This window comes from Sinocyclocheilus grahami, unplaced genomic scaffold (genome assembly GCF_001515645.1).
Source record: "Sinocyclocheilus grahami isolate Dianchi unplaced genomic scaffold, SAMN03320097.WGS_v1.1 scaffold619.1, whole genome shotgun sequence".
NCBI classification, from domain to species: domain Eukaryota; kingdom Metazoa; phylum Chordata; class Actinopteri; order Cypriniformes; family Cyprinidae; genus Sinocyclocheilus; species Sinocyclocheilus grahami.
This window is the reverse complement of record NW_015505798.1, coordinates 817,657-826,693: the sequence shown is the minus strand read 5'-3', so window position 1 is coordinate 826,693 and position 9,037 is coordinate 817,657. Positions and strand designations below refer to the sequence as shown.

General features: G+C 41.6%; 1 pseudogene; it reads left to right on the top strand.

Annotated features, from left to right (window-relative positions):
• The first annotated feature begins 4,742 nt into the window (after positions 1 to 4,742).
• LOC107557771 (uncharacterized) overlaps positions 4,743 to 9,037 on the top strand; it is a 65,258-nt pseudogene continuing 60,963 nt past the window's right edge.

Below are 9,037 nucleotides of genomic sequence, written 5' to 3'. Positions count from 1 at the left end.
TCGATACTTCACTTGTACTGCGTCTTGCTTAAGACGCATATGGAAAAATACTTTTTTCTCCTGAACTGCACGAGCCTATGGCGACGAAGCCCGCCAGAAAGGGCGGGGCATCTGGCTATATAAGCCGGCGCTCGCCACAGGATTCTCAGATTTCTTCTCCTTCAGCGACGACTCTACGCTCATCACTGATCCTGAAAGCCTGCTCGCCGTTGACACGCCTTCGCAGCTGGAATCGGGACCTCTCAGCACAGCTGACCTGCTTCTCCCCCGCTACAGCAGTTCCGGTCCGTTTTCCCTGCCGCCATCCAGTGATTCTAAAAGAGCTTATTTCTAGCAGGTAAGCCCTAAAAGAGCAAATTTTAGCGTCGTTGCTGCAAATGTCGCTCTGCGAGTGTGGGAAACTTGCACGTTGCAGAAGAGCAATGAGTATGTGGCAGACCCCACGCAGAGACTGCTCTCTCACTGAGACGGAATGCTCACTCGAGCATGAGTCTCGCTCTTCTCCACTCGTGGACCGCCTTCACTGGAGGCAGCCCCGCTCTCCCGTTTCTCCTCTCTCAGCGAGCCTTGGAGAGAGAAACAGCGGAGTCAGGGAAGCTAAGCAACCAGGCCTGAGCGATCGCATGCCGGCACTGTACCCGCATCCCCGCTTGCTCGCTCTCCCCGTTCCACTCGGATCCGCCGCAGAAGGGCAGTGAGCTACGCGCTTACTGAGACAGAATGTTCACTCGAGCATGAGTCTCACTTTTCTCTACTCGCGGACCGCCTTTCACTGAACAGCCCTGCTCTCATGTTTCTCCTCTCTCAGCAAGCCTCGGAGAGAGAAACGACGAAGCCTGGGAACTAAGCAACCGGGTCTGAGCGATCTCACGCTGACACAGAGCCTGCGTACTCGCTCTCCCCGCTGCTCTTCGATCCATGTCTCACACAAAAGGATTAGTGCCCCTCTTTACATCGAGCGACTTTATCCTATAAAGTAGATCGGAGCAGATGCTGCCGCTGACAGCTTCAAATTTGTGTGTGTGTCACTAGGGCTGCACTTACAGACGGGCCGTTTTTACCACAAAAGCAGTCTGCCCCCATTCGTTCGCGGAAGGCGGCCCCGCCTCCCCGCGCTCATGATTCTCTCCTCCCAGCTACCTCAGAGGAAGCAACGATGAGCTCGCAGGTTGAACGATCAGACTTGAGCAATCCTCTACACACATCATGTGTGCTTAATCTGCGGTATGTGTTACACATGAGGATCGGTGCACCTCATTATACGAGCAGCTTAAGTCGCTAAGCCCCGCCTCCCCCGCTCTGGTGTTTCTCTCCTCCCAGTTACTCGCGGGTAAGCAGCTCTTTGACAGAGCAAACTTCCTCTTCCATTACTCGTAAGTATTCTGCCCCTGGCAGGCCATCCCCGGAGTGTCGAGATGGGTTATGGGGATAATAAAGCAAGGATATTCACTGCAATTCACTCGAAGACCCCCGCGCTTCAGCAGCGTGGTCCCCACCTCAGTGCAGAGCAAGGACGCTCAAGTCCTGCGCTCAGAGGTGATGAATTTGCTGGCAAAAGAAGCCATGGAAAAGGTTCCTCCAGCCCAGAGCGAGTCAGGCTTTTACAGCCGTTCCTTCCTCGTCCCCAAAAGAGATGGTGGCCTTCGACCCATCCGCTATCCCAGATACCTGAGTCGCGTCTTCATGAAGAGGTCATTCAGGATGATTACACTGAAACAGATCCTCGCGCAAATTCGCTCGGGAGACTGGTTCTTTTCTCTGGACCTGAAGGATGCATACTTTCACATCCAGATAGCCCCTCATCACAGGTCATTCTTGAGATTCGCCTTCGAGGGAGTGGCTTATCAATATACGGTCCTTCCCTTCGGGCTGTACCTGGCCCCCCCGCACTTTACGAAGTGCATGGATGCGACTCTCTCCCCTCTAAGACAGATGGGATTTCTGTATTGTCAATTACCTCGACGACTGGCTCGTTCTGGCCCAGTCGGAGGCAGAGTTAATGTCTCACAGAACCCTCCTCCTCAGCCACCTGGAGTGCCTGGGACTCAGGGTCAATTTTGCCATGAGCTCATTGCTTCCCAGCCAGCGAATTTCATTCCTGGGAACAATTTTCGACTAAGCCCAAATGAAAGCTGTAGTCACGCCGGAACGAGCTTTGGCCATACAGAGGCTGACGACCTCCTTCAAGATCAGTACTGCTTGCCCTCTCAAAGCATTTCAAAGGATGCTGGGCCTCATGGCAGCAGCATCTCCAGTGCTACAGTTGGGTCTTAGCCTTGGGTAATTGTTGACTTTTCTATAAGCATTGGTTGCTTATGGAAGTTAAACCTTAAGTCGTTCCACTATATTAGCATGGCGTGATTGGACTGTTCCCATATGTGTCTTTAGCAAGACGCAGTACAAGTGAAGTATCGAAAGGGAACTTACTCGGTTACTAACGTAACCTCGGTTCCCTGAGATACGGGAACGAGTACTGCATTGCTTGTCGTGCTATGTACACTGAACAAAATTATAAACGCAACACTTTTGTTTTTGCCCCCATTTTTCATGAGCTGAACTCAAAGATCTAAGACTTTTTCTATGTACACAAAAGCCCTATTTCTCTCAAATATTGCTTACAAATCTGTCTAAATCTGTGTTAGTGAGCACTTCTCCTTTGCCGAGATAATTCATCCACCTCACAGTTGTGGCATATCAAGATGCTGATTAGACAGCATGATTATTGCTCAGGTGTGCCTTAGGCTGGCCACAATAAAAGGCCACTCTAAAATGTGCAGTTTTACTTTATTGGGGGGGTCCGAAAACCAATCAGTATCTGTGGCGCGACGCAACGCTGCGCTTCTCGTCCAGTGCACAACCGCCTGAAACACTGTTTTTTTCACCTCCGTGCCCAAACGTCTTTTGTTTGGGCTTCCGAAAGCGGATGATGTCAGGAAACAGTGGTTGCAATTTATTTTTTAACTCTGTCCCTGAGCATTATAAACCCAATTTGCTATTGTGTGCTGCGCATTTTACTGAGGACAGCTTCCACAACATGAGGGAGTACAGTGCCTGCCGAATTCGCCAAAAAGCTTTTGTTAAAAGACGGAGCAAGGGGCGTGGCAGTACCGAAACACTGTCTAAACTGTTTGCCAATCACAACGCACAGGGCAGCTAACCAATCACAACACACTTTGCTTTTCGGAAGGCGGACCTTCATCAAAGCCGGAACTAATCGAGCCGTTTGTGCCAGGATGGGGAGAAAGGTATTTTAATAAGATGGATTCAATCAAATAAAGATATAAAGAAAATAAATAAAATGCATTAAGAGTGTCACAAAAACGAGCACAACCTATACTTGTTGCACAGTGTTTTTCCCCCCTTTTGTTAATCTTTTAATTATATTATAGCCTATTATATATTTTGTGTGATCCTATTGATTTTATCCCTTTTATAAACTTAATTTCTGTTTTCCTCCTTTCACAGAAGCGCTGCAGGTGCATGATGCGACGATTGAATATATCCTCATGGTCGTTTATGCTGCTATTCGCGCATATAAAGCTAAAGCCCTGTACAAAACTACAACAAAAAAAGACATTCTAATTTTACTGATTAACGATCGATTAATGAGCTTCATTTGACGGTCAGGAATATAAAAATGAACAAAATGCTGTCAATCTACAATTCTCCACCGTATTTACGATGCTGTGGCAACTTCAGCTAACTCTGCGTACACGAGCTGAGACCAGACGTGAGATTTGATCGTAGCCACCGCTCACGTCCATATTGATAAATTCCAAATTTTGCGTTAAAACGACCGTACGCTCAATTTTCTGTCGTACGTTCGTTTCGTAAATGAGGCCCACTGAGTCTGGCCGCACAGGTGGGCTGTCATCTCACGATAGAAGAGCACTGTATACCATCCTCCTGTGGGCAGCTGTGTAGTCTAGCAGTCCGATAATAGTGAGAATTGGGGTTAACACAATAGGAAGGTCCTGTGTCTTCCTGGAACACAATAATAACAGTGCAAATTTGTGTGTAGTGTTGTTGCTTAAGCAACACTTGATGCTGTGATGAAATTTCATTTTCCCATTATACATTTTTAAATCAAGATTATTTTTAGCTGTATCACCCAGTCTTTCAATTTTGCTTGCACACATGAATAAATATTTTTTGTGTGTGTGTTCCCAAAAGCAAAACTAATAGATATAGTTGCACTGAATTAAAATTGCTCTGGCATGGCCTCGTCACCTCAAATCATTTAGCTAATAAAAATTATCCCATTGATGCAGCATGTTTATCACATAGTGCTTGCAAATATTATTTCAGCTGTGAGCCAGACATGCACCACAAATATCCAGGTCAAGGACTATTGTTGTTCTCGTTCACACACACTCTCCCTCTCATCTCTCACATATTGTATCTCATCTCTTTCTCAGTTTCAGTGGTCATGACATTAAAAGCTATCAATTTGTGGTAAAACATTTTTTGGTAGTGCTCCCCCCAAGGCATTTCCAGTAACCCTTGACAGAAACTACCAAGACATTTGTCATTACACTTTTTGTGTGCTTTGGTATATCCCTGCAAATGTCATTTGAAATGAGAATCTATTGGTGGGCTGGATTACTTCGAATGCTCTGTGCCGTGCGTCTTACAGCCTGTCATAATTTCTTTGCCCCAAGGTGGCCGTGACATTTGTTGTGGGTTCAGAGGTTCACCAAGAGACCACAAATTACTTCATCCAAACGGGGAAACCTTTTCTAATGGGAACAGTCGCTCTCGGTAAGACAAACCTCCCATGTTTTTTTCTTTTTTTTTTCTTACCCCCGGCCCCCCAAAAAAAGTATTTTGACACTTACATCACACTCAAAAATACAATTTTATTGCTTCAGAAAAACAATATCAAACCAAATGGCATAATCTGACAAATACTGCTTGAGCTTCTCTCAAAACAAACTTGTAAAGTCGCCATCAAATAAAAGGTATAATTACTATATTTATGGAATGAGTTTCTTATTATAAATAATTCATCTGTAAACATTATTTTCAAAAATACTTTTCTCCCCCTCTTTTTACACAACCACGATAATCCCTCCTCTCCAGAAATGTGTCACTCACATAAGATTGCAACAGTGCTGTTTTAGTATCGTTGATTATATTTTTTGTTAATATTTTGCATAAGATTTAGTTTTTTGTCATTTTTATTAGGTTTTTTTATGTCTATTTAGTTTTATAAATGTTTATTGTTTTTTGTTTTTGTTTTTGTTACTTTAATACTTCAAGTTAAACTTAAAAACGAAAATAGAAATTGTTTCCTTGGTAACTCGCTGAAAAAAAGGTTAAAATAATGTTTATATATATTTAATTTCAGTTACATTTATTTTGCTTAAGGTAACAAAATAAAAATGTTTTTTATGGTTTTAGTTTAAGTTATGTTATTAGTACTTCAAGTTAAACTAAACAAAAATGAGAAATGTTCTTGGCAACTAGTTGAAACAAAATAAGTTTAAATTCTTTATGTTTTACTTTATTTCAGTTAACATTTCTTTTGTTTAAAGTAAAACAATTTTATGGTTTAAGTTTTAGTTAACGATAATAATCCTGAACTGCAGCAAACAGTGATTCAATTAATTCCTAATGGACAAAAGCCCTACATTCTTTCTTGTTTGAGAAGCTATTTCACTCAAATAAGTGGCCTCAAGTTGATTTTTAGTGGCTGTGTGAAGTCCCTTCATTTTGAACAATACAGCCTTTTTTTCAGTGTGTGTTCATCACAGCTGGTGTGCTGAGCAGTTAATGAAAGTACCTCTCGAACCTTATCACTGTGACGATGTAGATGTTAGCCAGGAATCCAGGGAATTCTCTCTCTGTCCCTTTCTCTAATCCTGTTAATTGGCTGCCACACTCAGAGCTGTAAGGTCCTGAGGCAGCCAAACCCCGCTGGCCCGCAGGAGGCTTCTGTCAACAGAACAAACAAAATCCACCCACGAGAGTCTCACACATCGCCTTGCTCTCATTTACAGGAATCCAGGGAATTCTCTCTCTGTCCCTTTCTCTAATCCTGTTAATTGGCTGCCACACTCAGAGCTGTAAGGTCCTGAGGCAGCCAAACCCCGCTGGCCCGCAGGAGGCTTCTGTCAACAGAACAAACAAAATCCACCCACGAGAGTCTCACACATCGCCTTGCTCTCATTTACAGTCAAAGCCACTGTGACACCTTTGAATAGACAGCTGCTTGCTCAACGGCTTTTTTAAAGGGCCCAGCATACGACCCTGTGTTACCTCCAGGCACCTAATGGGCATCTGCTTTTAAGGAGTCACAAGGCCAGGCTTTATTTACAGTGACAGCAGGGGGAGTCTATCTGAATCTCCGGTCCAGCTGACAAGAAGGGAATGAGCTGGCCCAGTGTCAAACCGAACATATTTTATATTTAAAAAAAACAAAGTGCTTATAATGCACATGTCAGCATACTGCGTGGCGGTTGCAAGGTTGTTAGTAACTGCTCAGTTAATGCAGATGCTGTACAATAGGTACAAAAAGTGGAGCAGTCTCACAAGGGCCCACCGTTTGGTTTATTTGTCTGAAATCGGGCTCTGGGCTCTTGGGAGCATCTGCAATTACAAGGGCTCTTACCTTTCGCTGTGCGCCATCTGTTGTAATGTACTGGGTTTAGTCCCCTGCTCCTCGTTCGTATTTATCTTACTGATGATTTTCATTTGGTGCAAGAGAAAACACAGTTGTGACTGTCAGCACTTTTAAGAGAACATTTATAGAGCTGCTCTCAATTCCCTAGTTTTTTATTAACAATTGCTAAAACTGAGAGTAGACTTGTGAAATGGATTCCGACTAATTCTGATTGGATGAGCCTCATTTGAAGCAGTTTTAAAATGGCAGTAAACTGACAACTGTGACCACACGTTTTATATTAATGCGACAAGTTGCTATATGGCATCTGTAAACAGCCTATAGTAAGAACAAAGCCTAAAAAAAGTACAGTTTGATGTCACAGCATGAAACAATTTTTATATATATATATATATATATATATATATATATATATATATATATATATATATATATATATATATATATATAGTAAAGTCGCCATCAAATAAAAGGTATAATTACTATATTTATGGAATGAGTTTCTTATTATAAATAATTCATCTGTAAACATTATTTTCAAAAATACTTTTCTCCCCCTCTTTTTACACAACCACGATAATCCCTCCTCTCCAGAAATGTGTCACTCACATAAGATTGCAACAGTGCTGTTTTAGTATCGTTGATTATATTTTTTGTTAATATTTTGCATAAGATTTAGTTTTTTGTCATTTTTATTAGGTTTTTTTATGTCTATTTAGTTTTATAAATGTTTATTGTTTTTTGTTTTTGTTTTTGTTACTTTAATACTTCAAGTTAAACTTAAAAACGAAAATAGAAATTGTTTCCTTGGTAACTCGCTGAAAAAAAGGTTAAAATAATGTTTATATATATTTAATTTCAGTTACATTTATTTTGCTTAAGGTAACAAAATAAAAATGTTTTTTATGGTTTTAGTTTAAGTTATGTTATTAGTACTTCAAGTTAAACTAAACAAAAATGAGAAATGTTCTTGGCAACTAGTTGAAACAAAATAAGTTTAAATTCTTTATGTTTTACTTTATTTCAGTTAACATTTCTTTTGTTTAAAGTAAAACAATTTTATGGTTTAAGTTTTAGTTAACGATAATAATCCTGAACTGCAGCAAACAGTGATTCAATTAATTCCTAATGGACAAAAGCCCTACATTCTTTCTTGTTTGAGAAGCTATTTCACTCAAATAAGTGGCCTCAAGTTGATTTTTAGTGGCTGTGTGAAGTCCCTTCATTTTGAACAATACAGCCTTTTTTTCAGTGTGTGTTCATCACAGCTGGTGTGCTGAGCAGTTAATGAAAGTACCTCTCGAACCTTATCACTGTGACGATGTAGATGTTAGCCAGGAATCCAGGGAATTCTCTCTCTGTCCCTTTCTCTAATCCTGTTAATTGGCTGCCACACTCAGAGCTGTAAGGTCCTGAGGCAGCCAAACCCCGCTGGCCCGCAGGAGGCTTCTGTCAACAGAACAAACAAAATCCACCCACGAGAGTCTCACACATCGCCTTGCTCTCATTTACAGTCAAAGCCACTGTGACACCTTTGAATAGACAGCTGCTTGCTCAACGGCTTTTTTAAAGGGCCCAGCATACGACCCTGTGTTACCTCCAGGCACCTAATGGGCATCTGCTTTTAAGGAGTCACAAGGCCAGGCTTTATTTACAGTGACAGCAGGGGGAGTCTATCTGAATCTCCGGTCCAGCTGACAAGAAGGGAATGAGCTGGCCCAGTGTCAAACCGAACATATTTTATATTTAAAAAAAACAAAGTGCTTATAATGCACATGTCAGCATACTGCGTGGCGGTTGCAAGGTTGTTAGTAACTGCTCAGTTAATGCAGATGCTGTACAATAGGTACAAAAAGTGGAGCAGTCTCACAAGGGCCCACCGTTTGGTTTATTTGTCTGAAATCGGGCTCTGGGCTCTTGGGAGCATCTGCAATTACAAGGGCTCTTACCTTTCGCTGTGCGCCATCTGTTGTAATGTACTGGGTTTAGTCCCCTGCTCCTCGTTCGTATTTATCTTACTGATGATTTTCATTTGGTGCAAGAGAAAACACAGTTGTGACTGTCAGCACTTTTAAGAGAACATTTATAGAGCTGCTCTCAATTCCCTAGTTTTTTATTAACAATTGCTAAAACTGAGAGTAGACTTGTGAAATGGATTCCGACTAATTCTGATTGGATGAGCCTCATTAGAAGCAGTTTTAAAAATGGTAGTAAACTGGCGACTGTGACCACACGTTTTATATTAATGCGACAAGTTGCTATATGGCATCTGTAAACAGCCTATAGTAAGAACAAAGCCTAAAAAAAGTACAGTTTGATGTCACAGCATGAAACAATTTTTATATATATATATATATATATATATATATATATATATATATATATATATATATATATATATATATATATATA